This window comes from Clinocottus analis, unplaced genomic scaffold, assembly GCF_023055335.1.
Source record: "Clinocottus analis isolate CAN_PGR_092001 unplaced genomic scaffold, fCliAna1.0.p SCAF_2, whole genome shotgun sequence".
In the NCBI taxonomy this organism is placed as follows: domain Eukaryota; kingdom Metazoa; phylum Chordata; class Actinopteri; order Perciformes; family Cottidae; genus Clinocottus; species Clinocottus analis.
Window position 1 is genome coordinate 15,518,390 of NW_027175931.1, and position 14,224 is coordinate 15,532,613.

Below are 14,224 nucleotides of genomic sequence, written 5' to 3' on the forward strand. Positions count from 1 at the left end.
AGGGAGGCCCTGTTTAATTTCCAGCCTCCCTGTGAAGTTTGCAGAGGGAGCCAGGGCTGATGACACGCAGGTATCATCACCAGCAGAGAGGACGTCCACAGATCACAGCGCCCTGCAGTCCGCTGCATGACCCGTGATGAGAGGGGCAGGACTGAGAGACACCAGTGTGAGAGGGGAGGTGGTTGGGACTCGCGGGGACACAATGTCAGGAATGAAAGAGGTGAGAAAAAGGACAGAATGGATGATAAACAGTCAATGATTATCAGAGGGATTGCAACATTGGAAATCCACAGTATGTCAGTTTGGCACTGGATCAGATAAACAATAAACATTTCATCCCCAACTTCCAGTTGGTCTTCAAATCAGTTGACAAAGCTCAGTTTTGCTTGGGCCATCATTGAGATTTTCAGTTGGTGGAACACACAATGCCTTTGAATAGAGTACAACTCAGTGGCGGGCCATGCATTTCCTAACTAGGCCTGCTGTCTGATATCGTATACGTAAATTCGCACAGGACAGGATGCTGTTTGGCGCACATGTAGGATTAATAACACTGTATTACATCTTGGAGTTGAATTGAGGTGTGCAATATTGACAGGAACTTTGGAGCACAAAATGTCTTGGTAGTAAAAAATATAACAATATTTGGGGAGCTTTTATATTATTATCTTAACCTACCATGAATTTTGATAACCTCTTGAAGGTCCAGCAGACATGGTCCTTTCACCTGTAAAAGTAGCAGAAGAAGGTCTCACTTCAGTGCAGCCTTCAATCCCTTAAACACCAGCAGTTTAAGCTGTATAATAATAATAATCAATATCCCAGACAATACCGTGCCGTTTATCACAATACTGGTATCAGGCTATGGCTCAGAGGTATATATAACACAATATCCAATATATATATATATATATATATATATATATATATATATATGTATATATATATATATATATATATATATATATATATATATATATATATAGTGTAAAAGACCACAAAAATGCAAAACAAATAAAAGTCAATATTCCATATGGATTTACCGTCACAGCAAACTGACATACATTACATTCCTTGCTATTGGAAGTACTTTATTTTTCTGTTATGATCTGAACAACGGAAAACAGGAAATGAAAGCATCACCTGTGGATGTCTGATTGGGGACAAATTCTGCTGCCAAGTGAAACATTTTGAAGCTTCAAACAATGACCAAAGCGGATGCTGACACTATTTCACACTCGGCATGTATTATATATCCAACATGACATCTGGCAAGCTTTCTCAAAAATCCAAACTGTACATCAGTGATGTCAGCAGCCAATCACTAAACTATGTGGTTGAATTCCAATTTACAAAGGGACACTAAAAGACTTATATAATATGTGACTATAAGAAAGTCAGTCAAAGAAACAGACATAAAAAAACAAAAACACAATCAACTTCTTTATGTTATCTCAATCTACGATGGCAGCATTGTGGCCAGCAGAGGGCCTAGCCTGGCATCAACACCATTGAACTCTTGTCTGTTTGTCTGTCTGTCTGTCTTGGATAAACAGTGTCTCCTCAACCTCCCCCTCTAACGACACTCCAGCTTTAATCCCACCACCCGTCCCTCCCCCCTTGAACTTTATCACCTATTAACTGCAGACCAAGTAAATCCAACATGGAAAAAAAGTAGGGGGTTGGCGACACTCACACACACGCACACACACACACACACACACACACACACACACACACACACACACACACACACACACACACACACACACACACACACACACACACACACACACTTGCATAAACACACATTCCTCCCTTTCAGTCTATAGCTAGAGGCTTGGCACGTAGGTGCCCTTGCTGTATGACATGCTGCGGCAAAAAACAGTTATTTCCTACTACACAGTTTTTCAAATTGAGTCTTATCCACCATCACGGTTGTCCGTCCCTCTTTCTCCTCTCTGACTCGCCAACCTTTCCACCCATATCATCCACCAGCTCCCTTACTCTCCCTCTCCTGTTCCTTAAACTGTGCTGTCCTCAGCGTTTGAGCTGGATTAGTTGGAGGAGGAGGGGCTGACCTGCAAGATGGAATGAGCCGATGGCACCTGCCCTGCGGGGTTGGCCATTAGCAGGCCGAACGGGGGGCGATAATGGCAAGTCCTTAACCTTAGCTCCTCAGAAGAGTTCAGCCATGAGAGATCATAATAAATGTGTCTTGCTCAAGGTGAGGCTCATTTTAAGGTGACAGAGACCCGACAGACAATCTTGGATTTGAGTTTGTTTGTTTGCTTTGATGTAAAGAGTGAGGTTACAAGCTGGACCTGTCTGTGAGTTGTAAAGCATATGTGCAACCTCCAGCACCTACATGTCACTGGTTGAAGAAGCAAGCTGACAGACAACTGAAAACAGTAAGATGGAGCTGAGGAATTGTCTCTTTACCACCTGTGTGTGTGTGTGTGTGTGTGTGTGTGTGTGTAGGTGTGTCTGTATTTGAGTGTGTGTCCTGGGGAATGGTGTATGTTCACCTGCTGTATGTGCTTCCTGCTTCTGTGAAAATGCTATCACAGTCTATGAAGGAAAGATTTATTATTTTGGGATATTTCTTTGGGACTAATTCCCTTTAAAAGTGAAAGTTTAGATGAATCAATATTATATTGGTGTGCTCGTCAGAGATGCTACGTACAAGTGCTGGCAGATGGATGACCAGGTCATCAAAACCTATGGACATCAACATCATATTCTGCATGTCAAAAACACACATTTTTCTGCTTCATGGTACTTTAGCGTATGAATTAAAGAAATATGATAGAAATATAATATTTTGTGTCAACTTCAGATAAGCAAGGGCTGTACAGCTATACATTTAACAGACTATAAGACTATTCTTAGTTTATGAAACCAATTCATCTATATCTGAGAAACCAAAGCCATCGGCTATCGGTCTGACGATGTGTACGACCATCATATTGTTTCACAAGCTTAGTTTAAAAGATGTTTAAAAGATTTGTATTTTTACATTTTAAACCAATAAAACCCTAAATACTTGTCAGTGGGAGTTCCCAGATTGCACATCGGCTAATGCGTTCCATCGCTTATGCTCTTGCACGCCAGATCTTTCCCTCGAAGATCAGCCGCTTCTGCCTCTTCTCCGGACTCGTGATCCTGAACGTGGCCATTGTGTGCCATCTATTGGTTCCTGCACTACCACGTGCTGAAGAGCTATTTCAGCAACTATTGAGAGAGAGAGAAAAGATTATTCAAATGACAGACATTTTAAAACTGGCCATAATGAGCCATGTAGCTACAAACAGGGGTGAAAAGATGCTTCAGCATCCTGCTGAGAGAGAGATGGAAGAATGCGATTCCAAAAAACTATAACCTCCATCCCAGCCTGGTTCAGAGACTGCAACAAAACATGGAGACAAACGAGCTGGCTGCTAAGAAGAAGCAATTTATTTTCAACAAAAATAAAACAATGTAGTGTGGAGGTATCACTTATCAATAATGACGTGTATGTATGGATGTGTGGCAGTGTGTACAATAGAACCAAACTCAAACATAAACCAGAGGAACTGGGTCATGCAGGGACACAGAGGCTCTCCCAGTGAGACCAAGGCCATCGAATGAAGATTAAATATAAATATTAATAAGACAGATCAATACGCGTTATTCTCAACTGCTGTAAATAGATGTTCATATACATGTTTTAACAATAATATATATATATATATATATATATATATATATATATATATATATATATATATATATATATATATATATATATATATATATAATATTTTATTGTTTCAACAATAATAGGTCCCCTGCACACCATGACAATAATTCTGTAACTACAAAGAGATTTTCCTATAAAAAAGCATTATTGTTATGCTAATCTATGGGTTTATCATTAATAATTTAGTGATTAATCAAATTAATTAATTATTTTTTATTACATCTTCTATAAGCAATAACACTTCAGAGCACTTGATCGTACTAAGTAATTTAATCTAAATTCCATATTTTAAAATTGGCTGAATGCTGAATATTGTTGATATTCTTAGCTGCAGCACTCAATAAGAAAGTGATGACTTACATTTAATCAGTTGCTTTGAAATGATAAGACTAACATGAATATGAAACATAGCTGGGTGAAGGACTGTGTTATTCATCGAGATGACAAGACAAACCAAGACACAAAACAACACAACCACTGAGCCCTGATTAGCCACCAGGAAATGACCGGCTTGATAATAAATTCAGAATTTCTCTTTCATCCTACGACTTTCATCGATGAAAGCATCCTACAAACTTTACATTAGATTTAAAAAAATGTCCCTTGATGACTGAAAGTCCTGTATTTGTTTGACCTATCCACCTTGACCCTGCATGTTGACAGTCACCTGACTTCCACCTCTACTTCCACCATAATTACTATCGCCATGAATCAACCCTGCACGTGCAACATTGTGGAGTAAGTTGTAGTTTGATACGTGGGCCAACTGACCATATTTGACGAGTCGTGAGCGAGAGATTGACAGTTGTGGAGTCGTATTTGTCCTTTTTTCAAACTGTTTGTCCCATTAGCTTAAACCTGAAGTTTGGTGTGTGACTTCATTAAGAAGAACACTTCCACTAGCTGGGATGTCACACACTGTATCTGCACATTTTAATTCCCATATATTTTTATGTGTATTACTATTAATTTATTGATGACACCTAAAATTACTTTATTTTCATTAATATACTATATATATTTATGAATCCTCAACTGGCAGCATTTCCAATGATTGTGTCTGAACCAGATCCAAAATGACAAGGCAGCGTGGATAAGAGGTGGTGGCTGCCGCTGAAGTGATGGTTTTTTTTTTCCCGTTGTTGCCATTCCTTCTCCCCCCATCACTTCTTTCCCTTTAAATCTTTCACCCACTACATGTCTGGACAGCGGGGGGGCTGGAATCAAATTCTCTTCGCCTCCCCGTCTCTGACCTGAATCTCACTGGGGCCCACAGTAACAGCTCAGAGAGGGAGAGGGAGACGAGGAAGAAGGGGTATACAAAAAGAATTGAGAGGAGCAAAGAGGGAGGCTGATAGGGAGGGATCAAGTGAGACATGGAGAGAGACGGGAGGTTGACAGAGCTGGAGCACTGAGAGAAGTTGGAGAGGAGATTGGAAAAATAGAAGGAAATATTATTATTAAGTCCAAACGTAAACATGTTGTCTGCTACCCATGATGCACTCCTCCTTCAGTACCAAGTTATAAAACTGTGAAGACGATCAAGTTTCTCAACTAAACTCAAACTAAATCAGTTTTAACTGTTTGTCTTTTGTTGTTGTTGATGATGACGAGACACTTAATGCGGGGCCATTCTTTCCATAAATAAACATCACAAAAAGTTCATACCCCACGCCAATTTTTAGAGATCTTTCTTTGTCATGCTTTGGTTGTTTAGTTGAAGCATTGCAGCAGAAATGATACAAGTCGCAGTACATTGAGGTGGCATGTACACATCCTAAAGTGTATCCTCAGTATAATAATATGAAGGTTTATTTGTATTTAATGCTATGTGTGCGTTGTTTCGAGTTAAGGAATGATATGGAGGCTGTATAAAGCTCCCAGAGTGAACCCGTTACTTGCATTACAGTCTGGTTGCGTTGTGAGCCAGGCAGCGGCTGACCCCGGGATTATGAGCGTGGCTTGATGGATATGTGATGTCACCTCTCTGGCAAGGAGGGACCAGCAGCTGATTGGGAGGCACGGCCTGCCTGAGCTGAACACAAGAGGGGTTTGGTTTTCTCACTACGGTGCCAGTCATGGACTGGCTGTAACAAACGCGACGGCCCATCATGTTGGAGCACAGAGTGGGCTATGAGCGTATTCGGTACCAGAGCATACCTGACACATAACTCACTCGAGACTCTAAAATTCATTTTATGTTCGATAAACTGTTCCGATTCTGATTCTCTCTGAAATCTCCAGCACAGACTCCAGTTACAGTCCCAACACAGCCGCTTTACTGATGATCTTATCGAGTCTATTGGCATCAGCTACCTTCCCTCTGCTCCCAGTACACTACGTCAGTGGTCCCAAACCTTTTTTGCAACACAGACCGGTTTTGTGTCGGACAATATTTTCACGGACCGGCCATAACGGTCTGGACAATAAATATGATGTAATAAAATGATATGATCGGCATAAAGCAATTATTAAGTGCATAAATATACAACTCACCATTACGCCAAATTAGTGGGAGCCCTGAGCTGGTTTCTCTCATAGGAGCCGGGTCAGGGTGATGGGAGACACTCAACGTGTGTACTTTATATCCGGTCTACTCCGTAACTTAAACCTTTATGTCCGGTCTACTACTTAACTTAAATCCCACTTCACAAAGACAGGATGTTGAAATGGAGGCATGTTTTCACATCTTTTTTGGCGATCTCAGGATATTCTGCCTTGATTTTAGACCAGAATACCAACAGAGTTCAAGCAGACTTTTAAGTTTCGTTTTTGGGGTAACGTGTGTCAATAGGCTCAGACGGACTGATGGATGGATCCAGTCCTTTTTCAAAATAACGTTTTTTTCCTCTTCAAAATAAAACAAAATGAGGGGTGGGCAAAGTAAAAAAAGAAAAAAACTGATTAATCGCATGATTTTTTTGCGATTCATGGCATTGTGCGCCAAATGCAATAATGAAGTAAAAACTAGTGTATTGCACGCTTTTCTTTTAGAGTAATGCTATTAGAACAATATAACAGCACTCTGGAGCAACAGCAAGTTAACATACATACATAGTTTATAAATCTGTTTGCTTTTTTTTTTCTGAACAGGTACTGTTCACTAGTAAGGGTCCCTGTAAGGGACAAACCACTCATTCTTTGGTCCATGTTCAGTCTGTTGCTTTGCGCATGTGCGATTAACTTTCAATCTAGACACTTTGTCGAAGCTTTTGACGAAGCTGCCTGTTGCTGCTCCGCTGCTTGTTGAGAACAGAAGCTACAGAACAATACATGCTTTCACGTCGGGCTCAAATACTCAACACGAAAGCGCACACAAAGTAAAAGCAGTGTCGTAGTATTTCATTCATAGCGTGCATCATATTTCTCTCTCTCTCTCTCTCTCTCTCTCTCTCTCTCTCTCTCTCTCTCTCTCTCTCTCTCTCTCTCTCCTCGATTCCCTGATTATTTATTTTCTCATTGAGAACCTGAGCAAGACAGAGAAAGACGTCCATGAGGTGTCTCTCATTACACACACACACGCACACACACACACACACACACACACACACACACACACACACACACACACACACACACACACACACACACACACACGCACACACACACAAATGTTCAAAAGCAGATTGTTGTGACCAGTAAAACAGGGGGGAGGTTTTTCAAAAATTGTCTATAAATTGGTCAACACCAACACCTGTGCTCACCAATAGCATCCGTCAAACAGAGGCTGAGAAGCACAGGGTGGATGGATACACACCGTTTGTCAGGAAATTGATCCAGCTCATAACATCATCCAATGATTTAACAAATTAGATATAACTTTTTTCTTTAATTCAATTTAAATTAGTGAGCGTTAGATGGGTTTGCATGCGTATTGTTGAATAATGAGCAGAACCAGGACGGCTGTGACTGGCTGTTCCAGTCTTTATGCTCCTCTATGCCGACTCCTGTTTGAAGGCTACTAACACATGGACATGAGAATCATATTCAGCTTCTCACTTGCATAAAGAAGACAATAATTAATAACTTTGCAATGCTTTCAAACAGTTTGTTTCTTTCCTGTGTTATAGTGTCTCAGTGTGTCTCAGTATTCATTGGATGCTTCAGTGTGTGTAGAGAGCACTCTGCCGAAACAGTTTCATGTAAGTTTCCTGTTCTTGTTGAAAAAAGTCATTCATTGTGTGTGTAGCGTACCCTTCTGACAGATGCTATTGCACATTCTTTTCTATTCAAAATTGTCCGTTAAAACTGTAGCTTTAGCCATTAACAGCGCACTGTGACTTCAGTTTGAACTCTGTTTTTCGCCATCAAAATAAAAGCACTTTATTTTAAAAAAGGAAACCAAATACATGTTGCTTATGGCAGACAATAAAATGCAGCAAAAACAACAACATTGATTGCCAAACAGTTTGTAACTTTAGAACACATATTGTGTTATGTACAGTGTGTGTGTCTGTCTGTCTGTCTGTCTGTCTGTCTGTCTGTCTGTCTGTGCATTCAAATGAGGGTGTTATCTCCTTACCCGTGGTGCTCAGGGCCTTGCCTTGCCACCCTCTGATCCCTATCTTCCTCTCAGTCATCCCCTACGTCCCTCCCTTTCCTCTCATTCAAATTCTTGATCCCAACACGTTCCACTCCCTCCCAACACATACACCCTTTTCTACACATCCCACTCATTTGAATTATTCCATTTGATGGGCTCTTCCTAACAATAGCTGAATGACAGAAGTGCCGGCTTGATCGGTCACTGTGATGTGTCCCATCTATTTACGACACGGCTCTATAGATGTCAACATTGATCATTCGGTCTACCACTTAGGTCCAGACTGAAATATCTCATCCGCTATTGGATGGATTACCTTTCATGGTCTTTACGGGATGAATCTACTGACTTACATGCCTTGACTATTCATCTATCTCCACCCGGAATTTTACATTTTAGCATTTGGTGAAATATGTTAACAGCAATTAAGTCACGTGTTGAGATGAAGGTAGTTGGACAACTGCCAATAACATTTCTGATGACTTTGTTGACCCTGTGATGAGACCCGTCAACCCTGGACTTATGTGCCCGATACAAGATGCATACACCAGTCAAACAGACACACCAGTGAGATATGCCTTACACCTATAGGACCCTATATTCCCTTGTTTCCCCTGTGCCCCTGTTAGATTATCCTAGTTATACCTTGTCTATACATCGCTTTCCAGCAATGCCAGCATACATTTTCCATGGTTTTTCAGATTTTGACTTGTTGCCTGATTTTGGAATTTTTCCTCCTGTGGATTGGTTGGCTCTTATTTGACTGAGTATTTGACTGAAAATACCTTGTGTCCTTCAACCTGCTATCGAGTTACATGTTCAACCCAGAACCGTTACAGTATCTGAATCATGAGACCACAAAGTTGAGATAAAAACAATATATAACTTAAATCTAGCTCATTTTACAAAATCCATGACAGATAGCAGACTTCAATTACTCATGAGCTACAAACCATGGCAGCAAAAATATGTCCCAGCTGTACGCATCACTTTTTAGTGTCCCCTGGAAACAAAAAACAAATAAACAACTCTTGACAACCCAACCCCCCACTAGCTATAGGTCCCCACAGCTGACTGAAGTATAGAGTCGCAGTGGATGGATAGTTTACTATGAATAAAGACAGTACACTGTTGGAGTGTTACAAAATATGGTGTGGCTGCTGAAGTGCTGCACATATGAAGGATGGTTTAAAGGTAATACAGCAAGAGACCACTATATACTGTAGTGTGATTCCCTTGACCAGGTGTGTGTGTGTGTGTGCCTGTGTGTGTGTGTGTGTCAGCCTATGAATTTTATTACAGCTCCAAAATAGACTCTGGCCCCAAAGCCCAAGCCTCTACACATCTTCAATTTCAAAACGGCGGAGAGAAGAGGAAAAGCGGGGTGGGTGAGTGGGTGGGGGAGGGCAGAATGAATAGGATGCCATGAAAAAAAAGAGAGGGAGAGAAAGGCCCAAAAGAACGGCGGCGAGGGGAGGAAAATGAAAGCGAGCTGATTCAATCTTCAAGCACCTTACAAGCGTTTGCGTCAGGTTTCTTGTTTAAAAGGAGAGGTCGGTGAGAGGATGTGGAGGAAGAGAAAGTGTGGCGGGAGAGGGGGGTAATGTCCATGACTCCTCCTGGTTTTCTACAATTCTCTCTCTCTCTCTCTCTCTCTCTCTCTCTCTCTCTCTCTCTCTCTCTCTCTTTCTCTCCTCTCACATTCATTCCTTCTTCTCTCTTTTCCAAACTGTAGTGAAAAGATTAAATTGTTTACGAGTGCGAAGCGCGGCTAGCTCGAGCGGATGAGCCAAGAGCGACAGAGATAGACATTCTAATTCGCGGCTGTACTTAGCGCCCGGGTCCCTGTGTGCAACCACTAATTCTTTTATCTGGCTGCAACACTCCGGGCTTCAGCCACATTCAAAAAAAAAAAAAGAAAGAAAAGAAAATATATATGAAGAGGAAGACGAAGAAGAAGGACAAGAAAAGGGATGGTTGAGGAGGGGGAGGAGGAAAGAAAAGAAGTGAATGGGGGGAAAATGACAGTTTTTGACACTGTACAACTGATAAAAAAAATCTGTACTTGAATGCTTGATTTCATCCCCCCATCCCCCAACATTCTTGTCATCCCCCAATCTCACAAAGAAGAGCCGTCCGAGTACAGTCTTAACCCTTTATCTTGACTGAGCAGAAAGACATTGCCAGCATCTCTGTCTGTTGGGCTTGGGGGGGAGTGAGAGAATGAGTGTGTGTGTGTGTGTGTGTGTGTGATAAAAAAGAGCTTTCGAGTGTGTATTTGTGTGTGTGTGTGTGTGTGTGCGCGTGTGTGTATGTGTGTATGAGTGTGTGTGTGTGTGTGTGTGTGTGTGTGTGTGTGTGTGTGTGTGTGTGCAACCACGTGCTCATAATGTGTGTGTAGGCTACGTGTTAGTATGTGCCGGGATTGGAAAACCTGATGAGAGACTGACGGACTATGGGATGTGTGTGTGAGTGTGTGAGTGTGTATGTGGGGAATACAGCATGGAGAAGAATTACTGTTATCTCCCAGCAAGAAGAGGGAAGAGGGGGTGAGATAAGAAACTGCTGCAGCCGAGAGAGAGAGAGAGAGAGAGAGAGAGAGAGAGAGAGAGAGAGAGAGAGAGAGAGAGAGAGAGAGAGAGAGAGGAAGAAAAAACATCAGGCGTGAGAAGTGGTGTTTCGTTGGGGGCCGTCGTTGTAAATTTGCAGGATATTCAGAGTGAGCGAGCCCTGCTTGTGTGACTGCATCCATCTCTCTCTTTTTTTTAAACCAGAGGTCTGCTCTCCTGATAGTGGCATTGTGCGCGGCACACTGTATAGAAAGCTCATCAGTGCTGGTTGCCTATTGGGGCGTTATCGGACCTAGTAAGGTAACTGCACGCTTATAGACTGCACCCAGATAATGGGGGGCAGAAGAAAAGAGATAAAGAGGAGGGGGAGAGTGGGGGCTCTTCTCATTAACAGCTATCTACTGCACTGCAGACACTGGGCTGTATTGAGTGGTTCCTATGCTGGGCATAAATTAAAATGCACCCACAGCAAGGAAGTGGAGGGGGTGGAGGTAGAATGACTGAGGAAGAGGAGGAGTTTTGTAAATGACAGTGAAGCCGAAGGGTTGGGCACAAGAGGGGGGAGTGGCACCTCACCTTTCAGCCTGGCCTCAGCCTGACTGAGTAAATAGACCGGCTGCTTGATGGGTCAGTGTGCGAACTCCACAATAATAAAATAATAGTTAATGTCTATAATATTTCCTTCTCTGGTTCCACCTCCATCCTCGGCCTTTGCTCTTACACTAACGGCCATCAGGCGTTTTTTTTTTTTGGGACATTGAGGGCAGAACTTCTAGGTCGAGCTAAAAACCACATATTTTACATGACGTTTTTGTACGGCGGACATGTTAGCAGTTGTCTATTTACACATCTACAAATGACTGTTTACACAGGCTTAGATTTATCAGTTTCACATTGACCCAAAATATATTGATTAGTGCACTTTAAAATACTGGTTCTCCCCGGTACTCATGAGCATCCCATTTTTCGAATCCTTCTTCACCTAGAGGATGTTAAAGCTCAACGAGAGGAATGTGGGCAAGACTGATCCTAACATGAAATATAGCACATGGATGGCACGCGTGCATTTGTGTCCAACTTCACTTCTGCTAGTTTAATGGTGCATAATATGAGTGAGGCGCACAAATCAAATGGGTTGTATATCATATCTAAAATTATCATGGTTGTGTTTTGGGCGTGAAATGAATTAAACCAATCAGAGTGTCATCTCTTATTCTCTTTAAAAGCCAGGTGCACCTGCACCTGTTGCATTGCTATTCAAATGGAAGATCCGGCAAATTGAAGAAGTGAGCAGTTTTCTGCAGTAAACAGGTAGTTTTTGGAAGGCTAAACGGCAGTATTAGTGACACTAAAGTGCCAGTATTCAATTGTCACAGAAGCATCATTCTTCTCAGGTAGCAGAGCTAGTCGAGTCATCGCGGACCTCCATGTGCGACCATGAAGGAGTAGAGCCACAGGTGGAGAGCTGGGACATGAATGAGGATGAGCACTGAGCCTTGACATGGACCTTTCAACGATATATGACAATAAACCAGGAAGCAGCAGCTGGACATGTCACATGTCTGATCACACACATGATTAGTTTTGTCAATGTCTTTTCCTATAAACGTCATAAGGATTTACAACATTCATATTGTTAAATCATTGACTCAGTACTTTAACAAAACACATGCATTAAAATCACTGCAGTTATGCATTATAATATGGTTATAAGTTACTTTAAGTGTCCATTTTGCTTTAAGCAAAGTGAGAAAAAAAGAGCAAAATATTGTGAAAAAAATGTTTACTATCCATAGGAAATGTGAATCAGTCAAATCCATCCTTAACTTTGTGAGTTTTTCTCTTTTTTGGGGGCAAATTAGTTACAAGTGTATGAAGGTGGAGAGTCTGTAACCATACACATGTGTGTGTGTGTGTGCGTGTGTGTGTGTGTGTGTGTGTTTGTGTGTGTGTGTGTGTGTGTGTGTGTGTGTGTGTGTCTGTGCATGCACATTCATACATCCTATGTGTGTTTGTATATGTGCTTATCTCAGGTCATATGAAAACATCCATTGCTTGTGTTTGCATATCTTATATTCAATACTTTCTGACTTCCTGACCGTCTGAGACAGTTGATCCTAAAACCCAAAGTGGTTTTGAACCTTAAATTCAGTTTATAAAATGTATGTAACAGCCTGGGTGACATGTTAGTGTTTAACTGTTGTGCTAGTATCGCTGGGTTTAGAGATGCTGCTGAGATTTCCAGGATGTCAGTGAACAAGTGCATGTATGCGGCTATATATATATATATATATATATATATATATATATATATATATATATATATATATATATATATATATATACACATATATATATATATATGTATATATATATATATATATATATATATATATATATATATATATATATATATATATATATATATATATATATATATATAATGATTTAAGAGGCACTGTGTTATAACATCATGTGTGTATTATTATTGTGACATCATTGTTTCATATATAAATGTTACGATTATCACTGCATGGCTAGATCTTTAGCTATTCTATTTGAGTTACTTGCATGATTATTAATAATACTTGTCCTTTGAATGAGGGTTTCTTACATCTGAACCCAAACCCGCCCTCAGCTATTTGGCATGCTTTCAGCCTTTTACTCTCAATGTTGATTGTAAAGCGCCCATTGGCCCCCGAATGACTATTTTAATCAACCATTCAGTTGATAAAGATTGGCTGGTGTAACACAGAGAAGGAAATATTGTTTTCAGGCGCTTAAAACAAAACTCTCCAACCTCCTTCATCATCATAATGTCCATCTGAATCCACAGTGAGTGGCTGCGGGCCCAGTCTGTGTTCACTGAGGTTTACATATCAAGCTAGTTGTCAAGTCAGGGGCTAAGAGTTCAATCTGGCTGAAGAGCTGTGCTGTGGGGCCGCAGCTCGCCTGTCTGCATATTGATACCACTGCAGCATTCGATAGCGACGGTTTGTGTCCACGCTCATTCGGTCCCCAGGTCTCCTTCTCTCTGGTGGTTCAGGGATTTGCTGAAGACGAGGGGGGAGCACAGCCAGCCTTGAGAAGAGTCAAATAGCAACGCTCTCTTCCTCTCTTTCCAGACCCCTCCATCACCTGACCTGATGACACACGAGCATGTGCAAACAGGCTGAACATATACCGACAAGCTGACACACGGCGTACTGTTACAGCGCGCGTGTGGACGAGACAATCATCAGCCGGCGGAGCCCACGTCTCCCTGATAACCCCCTCTCCCTCTCCTTTTCTCCTTCTTGCTCTCTTGCCTCCCCCTTCACAATAGAGTCTGCGCCTTCATTTGCATGGTGCGATTGGCTCTCGGCGGCG